General features: G+C 40.8%; 1 protein-coding gene across 3 annotated transcripts in view; it reads right to left on the bottom strand.

The window, feature by feature from the left end:
* LOC100757228 (cat eye syndrome critical region protein 2 homolog) overlaps positions 1–14,198 on the bottom strand; it is a 108,137-nt gene that overhangs the window by 92,848 nt on the left and 1,091 nt on the right. The gene's annotated exons all lie outside the window — the stretch shown is intronic.

The raw sequence follows: 14,198 nt of genomic DNA on the forward strand, positions 1-14,198 counted from the left end.
AAGAGCTAGTGAGGAAAGCCGAAACTATAGGCTGAGCTTTTATAATTGAAAATAGGTCTGTTTTTTTTTTGTTTTGGTGACTTGGCAGCCCAAAGAAAAATCTGTCCACAAATGGCACCCAACATCCGACTAGTCACACATGTCCACATAAGGCCTGAGAAGGCATTAAAAACAAAACAAAACAAAAAACAGTTTGTAACATGGAGTCAAACATGGCTTCTTGGTGACCAAGGTCTCTCCAGTGGGTTTAGTATGCTATAGCTGTATCTGTTGCATGCAGTCTTAAGCCAGCCACCCACACCATGTGTTTACCTGAATCACGTGGCAGCTGACAGAGCAGTTTAAGATTTCTCTCATGTGATCAAAGAACACTGCAGATGCTTAGTAAAGCCAGATCCAGACACATAAAACACAAGTTACAGTGTGTTTAAAAAAAAAAAAATAAAAATGCATAGGCTTCAAAAAGAAAATAGGTATAGGCAGTTATAGAAAAAGTTTATAAATAATAACATAGTCATTAAAGAGAAAATAATATAAAAAGGGTAAGCCATGGAAAGATGAATATACCGAGAATCTGGATCCTATATGAATGATGTCTTAATGACTTTAAATTTTTCTGATTAATGATAAGCTAACAGTGGCTGAGAGACAATAGATTATGGAAACTGCTAAATTAAACCAACCTATATATTTTTAAAAATGTTTTAAACTTCAAAATGGAAGTCAAAAAATATGTTGCATTGGGGAAGAGGTTATGCTTTTGTTTCCACAAAAAACAAAAGCTGTGGATTTCTTCAAGGTTGACAGGGATCAGATCTGAGTGGGGAAGAGCACCTGAAAATTCTGGCTACAACAGACATAAACCTTAAAAACTGCAAGATAGGTGAAAACAAAAAATCATCTTTGGCTGGCTTGTGTACAACATACAGTCCACACTTATGTTAGTTAATACAGGTATGTATGATACCTTTGGAAGTCTGTGTGTTTTCAGAGCAAGGGGATCATATACCAATGAAAACGGGTGGCTTAGGTAATACAACCTCTCAGAATGCCTCTGTTGCAGTTTCCTCAGAGTTCTGCATCCAGAACAGCTTCAAGGCTGCTGAGTCAGATGACTCACAGACTACTCCAGATTTCAGTAAATTCTACATTTTTCCCATCACACCGACTAGACAACAGCTACTTCGCCCAAGATTTAACCATTATCTTAATTTTCTCAGGATCCCCTAAAGACATCGTTGTCCCAGAAAACAGGAAGCAGTCTACAGAACATGAAGCCCACATTCCCAAAAGGTGGGATAAACGGTTTTCAGTCATTCAGTGGGTTATGGATGTTTGTGATCTTAGAGATTGGTTACAAGTTGTTATTGTTCATGGTCAGGAAAAAAGCTGAACAAGGAAGATTAGATTCATGGATATCTTTCTGAAGGGAAAAAAAGGGGGATATAACATAGAAATGATGGGGTAAAAGGATGGATTGTTGAGTCTACTCTTGAACAACCACTAGTCTCACATATTTTACACTGGTAAAGAATTTTATGCTGGGTGGTGGTGGCCCATGCCTTTAATCCCAGCACTCGGGAGGCAAAAGCAGGCAAATCTCTGTGAGCCTGCTCTAAAAGAGCTAGTTCCAGAACAGCCCCCAAAGCCACAGAGAAACCCTGTCTCGAAAAACAAACCAAAAAGAATTTTATACACTGACAGAAATGTAAGATTATTTTTGTTAAAACATACTATACATATGTTTCTACCCTTGTTTAAGGTATTGTACCTATACAACTCATTTAGCAATGCAATGTAAATTTCTATCCTTAAAAGTTATTATTACAAACTATTTAAGATAATAAAAAACACAGATTAGTAGTCACCTGTAATAATCAAACTTATAGTGATGTTAAGTATATCTTCAAGGTCAAACAGAGATATATTTTAGACAGATGGTCTTCAAACACTTCAAAGACTTACAGAATATGGCATTTAAAATGTTTTAATAACATAAGGCTTTTCGTGATAGTCAGACATGTCTGCTCCCAGTAGCACCAATCTACTTTAAAAAAGGATGATGGGCATCCAAGAATCTCCATATGGAGTTTGCTTTCTTTGTGGCAAAAGCTAGTCATTTGGGCAAGAAACTGCCCTTGCCTCAAGAGTGCTGACATTATGCTGTCCATATGGGACAAGCAGGACACAAAAGACAACTGCCAAAGTTGACCAAAAGAAGGGAGAACAGTCCTTCAAAAATCCTGCTTCACAGAAAAGTCTGTCAGATTTTTTAGGACTGCAGGCAGAAGATAGATACCCTAATGTTACAGCTTAGGCTGACTGCCAAGGCGGTCACATGTCTCTGTTGTTTTTTAGTTTTGGAACCTGCTTGCACTTCCTGTTTACTCAAGTAGTAATGTATCTTTCTGGGGTCTTTGATGGAATTGAAGACTAGACAGTTAGTTTTCCTTAGTTATTATAGAAGATAAATCACGTACAACACTTTGGACTCACCAAGATAGGACTAATCATGAAGTATTCTCTCTGAATTTGCCAAATGCAAGTAGACTGGAAATTATAAATGTATTCTTAACTGTTCTTATTGTATATAGTTCTACTATGTTAGAGTTAAATTCATTTTTATTTAGACAAAAGGGGAAATGTCACGAGGTATGTGATTACACTGTGTAAAGATGTGTCACTGTGAATGGTTTAATAAAAAGCTAAATGGCCAATAGCTTGGCAGGTGGTGTAACAGGAGCATCTGGACAGAGAGAGCTCTAGGAAAAAGGGGGGATTGCCAGCTGGACACAGAGGGAACAAGACATACAGGAAGAGAGGTAAAATCCACAAGTGCCATGACAACACATAGATGAACAGAAATAGGTAGAAATAGGCTAATTTAAGTTGTAACAATGGGACAAGCCAAGCTATAGGCTGATCTTTTATAATTAATAATCTCTCTCTCTCTCTCTCTCTCTCTCTCTCTCTCTCTCTCTCTCTCTCTCTCTCTCTCTCTCTGTGTGTGTGTGTGTGTGTGTGTGTGTGTGTGTGTGTGTGTATGCTGGTGGCCCAAAGAAAAATCTGTCTACAGAGAACCTACTGCTCCTGCAAAGGATTAGAATTCAGTTCCCAGCACCCAAAATGCACAGCTCCCAACTGCCTGTACTCCAAGGGAATCAATCCAATGCCTTCTTCTATCTTCTGAGCATACCTGTACTCATATACACATATGAACACACAGATATATAGTACTTTAAATCTTTTTTTGTCCTTTGTAGCCCTAACTGTCCTAGAACTCATTATATAGACCAGGTTTGCCTCCAATTCACAGAAATCCACCTGCCTCTGCTTCCCAAGCGCTGAGATTAAAGGTATGTGACACACATTCAACGAAAAACAAATTTAAAAATTAAAAAAAAAAAAAAGAAGGGAGCTAGGGAGATGGTTCAACATGCTAACATATTACCCACTAATCCTGAATTCTATCCCAAGGACACACATGTGGAAGGAAAGAACTGCCTCAAGAAAGTTGAATTCTGTCCTCCACACATATGCTCTGACATTTGATAGGGCAAACAGAATAAACTTAAAATAGTAATAATAAGATTGAGTGGTGATACACTCTTAATTCTAGCACACTGGAGGCAGAGGCAGACAGATCTCTAAGAGTCCGAAGCCTGTTGATTTGCAAGACATCCAAGGAAATATAGTGGGAGGCTGTCTCAAAAATAAAGCTAAAAGTAAAAATAAGGCTAGGTGATGGTGACCCATGCCTTTAATCCCAGAACTTAGGAGGCAGAGGCAGGCAGATCTCTGTGAGTTCCAGGCCAGCCTGGTCTTCAGAGCAAGTTCCAGGACAGGCTCCAAAGCTACACAGTGAATCTGTATTGAAAAACTACAATTTTTTTAAATGACTATTATAACTAATAACAGACAATTAAATTTTATTATTATTATTAGCTGTGGTTGCACACACCTGTAATTCCAACACTTGGGAAATAGAAGCAGGAAGATCTCTCTAAAATTCAAGGCCAATCTGCTCTACATAGCAAGTTCAGGTCAGCCAAGACTACATAGTAAACCCTGTCTCAAAAATAAGTAAGGGGCTGGTGAGGTGACTCAGTAGCTAAAAGCATTCACTGCTCTTCCAGAGGATCCAGGTTCAATTCCCAACAACCACACTGCAGCTCACAATTGTCTATATAACACTCCAGTTCCAGGAGATCCAACACCCTTTCACAAACTCACATGCAGGCAAAACACCAACACACATACAATAAATAAATCGTATGGCAGTAATGATGCATGCCTTTAATCCCAGCACTCGGGAGGCAGAGGCAGGCGGATCTCTGTGAGTTCGAGCCAGCCTGGTCTCCAGAGAGAGTGCCAGGACAGGCTCCAAAGCTACACAGAGAAAACCTGTCTCAAAAAACAAAAATCAAAAATCAAAAAAAAACAAAAACAAAACACAACAAAAAAACTGCTCATACCCAAAGAACCCACCAATAACCTTTCAGGAAGAGAGAAGAGACACAAAGGAAATGGAGAAGAGAAAGGATTCACCAAAGGAGCAGATCTGCTAATTTAACACAGTTTCTGTCAGGCAAATAACCTGTCTCAAGTGCCATTGTTGCAGAAACAATGGTCATTCAGGAAAAGGGTGTTCATTAAAAGGAACCAGCCAGAAGGAAAACGAAATCACTGTTCTGTCAACAAAACTGCTTAACAGCTTTCTCAGTTCTAAAGGCTTACTCTTCGCTTAGAAATTAATAAGTGAAATGGTTGGTATCATTGTAGCCAAATTGCTCCATTTTCACATTGACTTCTTGATGGGATAAGCGGCAGAACAGGCATAGTATCAATGTATACTTAAGAGGTGACCTACTACGTTTAAGTCACAGTTCCTACAGCAAACCTACCCCAGGGAAAAAGACCATAAAGGTTGGATGAGGCCAGAGACTTTAAACAAGAAAATGACTACTAGCCCTCATGTACCGTTATGCAATTACATTTGAAACCTGTGTGACTAATGGAGAACAAGACACAGGACACAAAAGCATTGTTCTCAGAGGTCACATGCCTTTGGAGGAATTCAAAGAGTTAAAGGAGCTCTGTGAGTTCGAGGCTATCCTGGTCTACAAAGTGAGTTCCAGGACAGGCTACAAAGCTACACAGAGGAACCCTGTCTCGAAAAAACCAAAATGAATAAATAAATAAATTTTAAAGAGCCTTTAAACTGTAGAAGTGACTGATTTCACAGAAGCTTACTTATTTACATGAATTCTGGGATTTTGCAAGCCCAAAATTCTACCCCTCCTCCACACATGCCTAGAGCAGGTGCCCTAGGACCCATCTTGAGCTAAGCACAACAATGGGATGAAAGAAAAACAAAAGAGGGTGGCCAAGTCTCAGGCCCAGTTAAAAGAGTATGTTAAGAAGGCTCAGCAGGCTAGAGGTGGGGCTCAGTGGCAGAGAGCTTGCCTAGCACACCCCTCCTCAGGTTCCAGCCCAAAGGGAAGAGACTGAAGGAAGCAAGCCAATGAATGATAATAACATGTCATAAACCACAGATAGGTGAAAAGTTAAAATGTTTCATCTCTTTCTTTTGGTTTTCTTTTTTTAAATATAGGTTTGTTTTGTTTTGTTTTGCTTGTTTTCTTTGAGACAGGGTTTCTCTATCTTTGTAGACCATGCTGGCCTTGAACTCAGAGATCCAACTGCCTCTGCCTCCAGAGTGCTGGGATTAAAGGTGTTGTGTGTCACCAACACTGCCACCACCACCCAAGTGCATTTCTTTTTTATCTTTCATCCAAGAAGCTCACAGTGCTCCAAAGTACCAATAGACTAGTTCAGTCAGTATCACAATGCCATCTTCTATCCAAACCAAACTAACCCATTTATCACCAGGTATGGCTGGGGGATTCCATGGCAAGTGAGGGTGACCAGACTGGGGGACAAACATGCCAAACAGACAGAGTTTATGGCTCCAAAGCTACACAGAGAAACCCTGTCTTGAAAAAACAAAAACAAAGACAAAAAGAACTTCCTTCAGAAGCTGGAAGTGGTGGCACACCTTTAGTCCCAGTGATGGGGAATGAGCCAGGAAGATCTCTGAGTTCGAAGCCAGTATGGTCTACAGACTGAAACAGCAAGACTGTCACCAGCTGAAGGCCAGCATAGCCTGAAGGCCAGCATAGCCAGCATAGCCTGTCTTTAAAAAAAACAAAAGTGAAATAAATGCCAGGCAAGGTGGCCCATGCCTCTTATCCCAGCTCTTGGGGCACAGAAGCAGGAGGATCTCTGTGAATTTGAGGCCAGCCTGGTCTACAAAGGAGTTCCAAGACAGCCAGGGTTATTACAGAGAAACCCAGTCTTAAAAACAAAAACAAAAAATGTGAAGAGATATCATAATTCAAAGGCACTCATTCTCCAGAACCCCTCCAAATCTCAAACATAAAACATTAGTAAGTTTGAGAACATAAGTAATGAAAATATCAACCTTCAGAAGTTCCTATCAAAGAAGCTTATTTGCAGGCAAGTTTTCACTGAAAGAGAAAGACATCTCTTAAATTCACAAACAAGCAAGAATGGATTTGCAGCTTCTATTTGGTACAAATAATGTATAGGTAGTAACCTTCAACTTAACCCAAGCTACCTATGATGATTTACTTGACTCAAAGATACTAAGCATTCTTGACCAGTGGTGGTGGTGCATGCCTTTAATCCCAGCACTCGGGAGGCAGAGGCAGGCAGATCTCTGTGAATTCGAGGCCAGCCTGATCTCCAGAGCGATTGCCAGGATAGGCTCCAAAGCTACACAGAGAAACCCTGTCTCAAAAAACCAAAAAAAAAAAAAAAAAAAAAAGATACTAAGCATTCTCAAAAAGCCAGTCCCACCAGGTGTTGGTGGCACATGCCTTTAATCCCAGCGCTCAGGAGGCAAAGGCAGGTGATCTCTCTGAGTTCAAGGCCAGCCTGGTCTACAGAGTGGGTTACAGGATAGCCAGGGCTGTTACACAAAGAAACCCTGTCTGGAAAAAGGAAAAGGAAAAAAAAAATTGTGTTCAAGAACTGAAATGCAGTAGTAGAGCTGGGCTTGGTCTGTTGGATGTTAGAGGCTCTGAGTCCGGCTGTCTACACACTAGACTTTGCCTCTGCATTGATGGTTTGTTTCCACACTACCAAAACACCTCCTTCTGGATCCTTAACATCCTAGGAAGCCAGCCTGAAGATTTTGCTATAAAGATCTTTAACTACCCAAGTTTAATTTTGGGCTTTCCTAATAGAAAATGAAGAAAGGCTGACTTTACCATCAGTTATAAAGCAAGCCAAACCAACAGGGAGTGTCTTTCATGGAGAGAGAAACCAACCTTTCTATAACTTTAGGAGGTCCCAACTTCTCTGAAACTCCCTGTGGTAGAAGGAAAGAAGGAAAGGGGGAAGGATAGGTATGGAGCTAGGAAGCCTCTCCTCTTAAAATGTTGGGAAAAAAAACAGAAAAGTGCACATTATTCTTGAGAGCTCCATTACAAAAGGACATCCCCCACTTTCAGGACCAATACTGCATTAAGAATTTGCCCTTCCATATTTTATCCTGTTCTTATCTTCCCAACAGAGAAAAGGGTGACTCTGACTCTTCAGAAGACAGAAAGCAGGATCCTTTAAAAAAGGATCCTCTAGCCAGGCGTTGGTGGCCCAGGCCTTTAATCCCAGCACTCGGGAGGCAGAGGCAGGGGGATCTCTGTGAGATTGAGGCCAGCCTGGTCTCCAAGGCAAGTGCCAGGATAGGCTCCAAAGCTACACAGAGAAACCCTGTCTCGACAAACCAAAAGAAAAAAAGAATCCTCTATGGACCAAAATAGTACCTAACTGCAATAAGATGATAGTTACAAGTTCTAGGCCAACCCAAGATATATAGCACATTACATTAAATACACTTACATTAAATACACTGTATGAAGGGGCTAGACCGGTGCTCAACTTGAAGCATCCACTACACCTCCAGGGGATCCAATACTCCTCACACAGACATTCATACAGGCATAATACCAATGCACATAAAATAAAAAAAAATCATAAAGAATACACTAGTATGTAGAAAACAAAATTTTAAGCCATTTTTAGAACTTGTCTGTTGTGTTTCTATAGGGGGCTACAGAGACGGCTCTGTAGTTAAGATCCCCTGCTGCTCTTCCAGAGGACCCAAGTTCAATTTCCAGTACCCACTAGAGCAGCCTTCTGTAACTCCAGCCTCCGAGGAACCTACATCCTCTTCTTGCATCTGAGGGAACCAGGCACAGACATTAATGCAGGCAATGCACATAAAAATAGTTAAAAAAAAAAAAAAAGTTTCTGTTTGAGACAGGGCCTTGTATATAGTCTTGGCTGATTGAGATCTCACTCTATAGACCAGGCTGGCCTTGAACTCAAGAGATCCACCTATCTCTGCCCCTAAGTGCTGGAATTAAAGGCCACCACACCTATCTTTAACTCATTTTAAATCACTTAATCTCACTAACTCAGCAAGCCATCAATCCCTGTCCCTCTCTTCAACTGCAGTAGCCATCCCTTGGCATGACTCTTACCAAGCTTCCCTAGACTTCATTTATTAGACCCTTCGACATACTGTACCATTTGTTCATTAAGAAAAGGGCAGGTACTCTCTAAATTTTATTTTTATTATTTTATGTTATCTGTGCATTGTGGCTCACACCTTTAATCACAACTCTTGGCAACAGAGGCAAGCAGATCTCAAGTTCAAGGAGAGCCAAGGCTAAACAGGGAAACCTTGCCCTGAAAAAATGTGTGTGTGTGTGTGTGTGTGTGTGTGTGTGTGTGTGTGTGTGTGTGTGTGTGTGTACATGTGTACGCCACTGAAAACATGTGGAGGTCAGAGTTGACAAACTTGAAGGGGTCAGTTCTCTCCTACCTACCTACCATGTTGGTTCAAGGGTTAAATTCAAGTCTTCAAGCTTGGTAGCAAATCCCTTTATCCACTGAAGTACATAACCCACCAAGAGGGCAAGATTTTTGTGTGTCATATACATAGCTGTACCTCCATCAACTAGTACCCTGCCTAGCACATGGGTGCTTTATAGACATTTGTTGATAGGTTTTTTTTGGGTTGTTTTTTTTTTTTTTTGGTTTTCTCCATGGCTTTGGAGGCTGCCCTGGAACTAGCTCTTGCAGACCAGGCTGGTCTCAAACTCACAGAGATCCACCTGCCTCTGCCTCCCAAGTGCTGGGACTAAAGGCGTGCACCACCACCGCCTAGCAAGTTAGTATTTTTAAGATGTACAATACTGTATGCCTCACTACATCACTCTGACCTGCTGCAGGTCAGAGGGCTAGTTAAATTAAGTGCACCATTATAATCCAAGTTTCCTGGGATGGAATAGCCTCAATTAGAGGCCTGATTATGCCCAGGCCCTAGAACGAATCCCTCATGCTTGTAAACAAACATGTTTGTAATTCCCTAGTCCAGTGCACCATGGGTCCTGAAATCATGAAATAACTTCTGATTTCCCTAAGCAGGACAAAAAAAACTATTCTTTCCTATAGGTGGGTCCTCTTTTTTTTCTTTTTTGTCTAGGCTGGTCCAGAACAGATAGTCCTCCAGCCTCATTCTAAAGAGTGAAGGAACTACACCAGCTCCAATACAGATCATTTCTTAACCTTTGAATAGTTTAAAGAATCTCTTCTAGAATTTGGTTAGTGTTAAATATAATCCCCACCCTAACAGCATACAAATGCTGTAGCCTGTATGTCATCAAAATCTATTTATTACCCATCCTTGAACACACCTGATACAACTAACATATGTTTTAAGTTTCAGCAAATTCTATTACTTGTGTTAATTATAATTCATGGCTCATTATCTTGAAGGGGCTAAAAACACAAATATCACAGATAGACTACAAAGTTCTATATACAGTGGCCCCACGTTATGCTGCTGAGGGAAGGACTTCAGCCTCACAGAACCACAACCAGGAAGAAGACACAAGCCAGAAACATTAAGGCTAAAAAGGATCTAAACAAAGAAAGAGTGTGTGTGTTGGGGGGGGGGGGCTAACACCTTTAATCCCAGCACTCGGGAGGCAGAGGATCTCTGTGAGTTCGAGACCGGAGTGCCAGGATAGGCTCCAAAGCCACAGAGAAACCCTGCCTCGAAAAGCCAAAAAAAAAAAAGAAAGAAAGAAAGAAAAGAAAAGAAAAGAAAGGTAGACAGAAACTAATTTGATCAGGCTTCAGCTACTATACAAACCACTTATTTCCATAAACAATCCCAAACATGTACTTGGAGGCACCCCTGCCCCAGCTCCATCATGATGAACCTCTCTCTATAACAGTGCTTCTCAACCTTCCTAACGCTGTGACCCTTTAATACAGTTCCTCATGCTGTGATGACCCTCAACCATAAATTTTCATTGCTACCTCATAACTAACTTTGCTACTATTATGAATCCTAATGTCAATGTGTTTTTCAATAGTCTTAAGGGACCCCGGTGAAAGGGTCATTCAACCCCAAGCATCGATGGGGGTTGAAAACCCCTGCTCTGTAAGGTTATGGAAAGAAAATCATCCTGTCCTCCCTTGCCTTACCTTCAATTTGGAGCAAGCATTAAATCTTTAAAGAGGCTAAAATCTTTCTTTCAGGACAAACTTAACTAATCTAATCCACTACAATATTAAACACAAAATATTTGGCTTTCACTAAATCATATATAACTGTGGATTCTATTATCAGCTATTGTGGCCAAAGGAGGCCAGTATGAGCTGCTTTGGTGACTTGATGGCTCAACCAAACTAGTAGGCAATTGCAACAGGATACAAAGCCTGCTTCGTTGAACTCACCAACCCTGGCAGCAGAGTGAGACTCTTAAAAACAACAGTAACAAAGAAGGGCTAGGTGGAGTTATAGCTTAATGCCTAGCATGTGTTAAAACCCTGGGGTCAGTCAGTCCCATTACATCAAAAGACATACAGTGTTTAATGATAACCAACTACTGAATGCAATGTCTTTAATCTATTAATGTCTAATTACACCCTAGCCTCTTCTGAAAAATAAAGGCAACACCTCATCTATAGCACAAACCTATCAGGAATATATGATACTTCTAAATATGTTACAAGATTTTTACCCATGTCAGGATACAATTTTAAGTTACCTGCTTTCCCCCAATTGGTGATTGCGTTATTTTAATTCTTTTATTTTCATTTCACAAAAACTGAAGCTTTATATAATATTCATGTGTTGTTTTTAAAACCAGAGGATATAATGGGCAGTGGTGATGCTCACATTTAATCCCAGCCCTGGGAAGGCAGAGGCAGTTGGATCTCTTTGAGTTTGAGGATAGTCAGGGCTGTTACACAGAGAAACCCAATCTAGGGGGATGCCAGGCAGGCAGGCAGGCAGGCAGATCTCTGTGAGTTTGAAGCCAGCCTGGTCTACAGAGTTCCATGATAGCCAAGTCTACACAGAGAAACCCTGTCTCAAAAAAAAAAAAAAAAAAAAAAAAAAAGGATGTGTGTGTGTGTGTGGCAACTTTGGTATTCTACCAGGTGTTCAACATTGAGCTACACTCCTATCTCAAACAACTAATAATCTGGGACAACTGAAGCACTGTTATTGTACCTTTCAATTTTTGTTATTATTTTAGAACTTTTAAGAACAGCAACACATAGTTTAAAAAAAAAAAAAAAGCAAAAAGGGTGCAGTGAGGAATTCCTTTAATAATCTCAGCACTCACGAGGCAGAGGCAGGTGGATCTTGGAGTTCCAGGCCAGCCTGATCTAGGGCTAAACAGAAACCCTATTCCAAGGAAAGCCAAAGAAAAAAGAAAAAGGCTGGGAAAGACTGTTCAATGATACAGTGACTGCCTAGCCATGTATAAAGACCCTGAATTTAATCCCCAGCAACACACATACACACATACCCCGAGTTCAGTCCCCAGCAACACACAAGCACACAAGCACACACACAGTAAAGACTCTTAAAGAAATGGCCTGTTTAAGGTTAATTAACAGTACAAAAATATTTTTTACATGCAAAAATAAAAACATGCCCAGTTTAGGGACCTGTTCTCCAAGTGGGAGGTCTTGACCTCTTACAGAAGAGCAGCAAGAATTCTGGAGCCTTTCACCAAACTGAGAGATTGCTTCATGGTGGATAAAACAAAGCCCTTAAGGATTCTGCTTCCTAAGTTTCCTATAAACCCAAGGTCCCAGCCTGGGAGAAAAGAATAAAATTCCATCTTTCACACGACTGAAAACTGGCTTCCTAAAGGAATGATGTCCTACTCTATATCATAGTTTATATGCCTCATTTCTAGCTTTTCGGGGTGTAATGTGAACTACAGGGTCTTTCCACCAGGTGCTTTAAGAGAAGGTCTAACACTGCACTATAAACCTAACCAACAAACTAGTTGATGTTTTTCAAATCACCCAAGAAAAACAAAAACAAATTTACTGATGGTGTCTTTGGGGAATTCAGCATTGTTAATGGGTCAAAGTCAAGTTTCTTAGAAAGTAGAATTTTAGACAGTTCATCTTTTGATAACTATTCAAAACCCCAAATTAAAACTAGGAACTAGAGGAAAGTTTTCATTTGTTATACATTTACTGATCTCCTAGGAGGAAGAGAGAGGATTTTGTAGTACTTCAAGTATGTTCATGTTGGAATCAGGGTACTAATGGTTGAATTTTTTCAATAACATACTTGAACATACTAATGGCAAAAGTGTCTCTTCCAAGAAATGCTAGAATCAGGGACAGGGGCAATGGCTCCCTGTTTAGAATAATGCCAAGCATGACCACCTGAGTTTGACTCCTGGGACTCTCACATAGAAAGAGAGAGCCAATTCTTTCTGACCTCCACAAGCACTCCTTGACACAGGCACACCCACACAACATATTTTTTTAACCACTAGGATTAAAAGACATCATGTCAAGTAGACCAGATTATTCACCATGTAAAGGACCATAACAGCTTACATTGCCTAGAGGTATTAGGCCATCTAATACTGAGAAACCTCGAGGTTACTACTTAGGACAGAAATTAGAAGTTACTCTAAATATGATGAACATAATTTAGGCAAAATGAGTTTCCTCTACTTTTCCATCAACAAAATGGGAAAAGGACTTGGAAAAGTGGCATTTTGTCCCCCAACAGTAGTGTTCTTCAAATGGACTCAATTTGTAATCCGGCATGCCCGATTACTTTCTCTTGAAAGAAAGAAAAGGGGCTGGGGACAAGTTTACCAGCACCCAATATGGCACTGTCACAAGCAAATGCCCCCCACACGGCAGCCACCATTTTGAGCAGCAGGATTTAATTAGACTACTCAGGATTTCAAACCAACTAAAATGAAACACAGGACGTCAGAAGCATCTCTTCCCCGTTAAGATTCCTCTAATCGCTGATCTTTGTAGTCCAATTTCATTACAAAAACCTCCTCACAAAAATGTTCGTTACAGCCATGTGCAAACTTTGTAAACAAACGCTTTGAGGGTTCGTGAAATTCCCAAGCTGCGTTTTCCTAAAACGTGGAGGAGCCCACGACCTGGAGAACCCTACTAGCCTACTCACATTGTTTAAAAGTACCTCCAAAAGCCAATGAGTGGCCCTAGTTGCAGTCTACACTCCTCTTCATTCTCCTAAGCCAGCTCTTGGGATCCGTTTAGTTTTCAATTCCAACAAGAGCAAGTTCCCACGCTTCATTCATAAGAGGAGCAAATAACATTTCTGCCAACACAACTGACTTTAAAAATAAAGGTGAGCAAACACCTCAGGAGTCAACAAATTAAAAGGAAGGTCCATGGGGGTGAAGAGGCAATCACAACGGTCAGACCTTCCAATTAAATTACTTTAATTTCGAACATTTCAATGGTAAAGCCATTCACGGAACTGAAAACAGTTCCGTGTACCTTTGTCCCAAGGAAAAAGGTGGTTAAGTCACTTACACCGACAGCCACAGGAAAGAAAGCAACTCAACCTACCGACCAATCATATATTTCACACCTCCATCCAAAAATAAAAGACGAGATGCTGCTGCGGCTGCTTTTGGGCCATCTAACACGTTGCGTTTCCCACACTCCCGCCACTGTCCTTGCCACTAGGACCCTCCGATTTTAGACCAGTAATCACAAAGCCTCGGGTCTTGAAAGCACCTTCGGCCTGGCCAGAAAGCCAACCCTTTTCCTCCTCGCTCGCC

Source organism: Cricetulus griseus, chromosome 8, assembly GCF_003668045.3.
Source record: "Cricetulus griseus strain 17A/GY chromosome 8, alternate assembly CriGri-PICRH-1.0, whole genome shotgun sequence".
NCBI classification, from domain to species: Eukaryota; Metazoa; Chordata; class Mammalia; order Rodentia; family Cricetidae; genus Cricetulus; species Cricetulus griseus.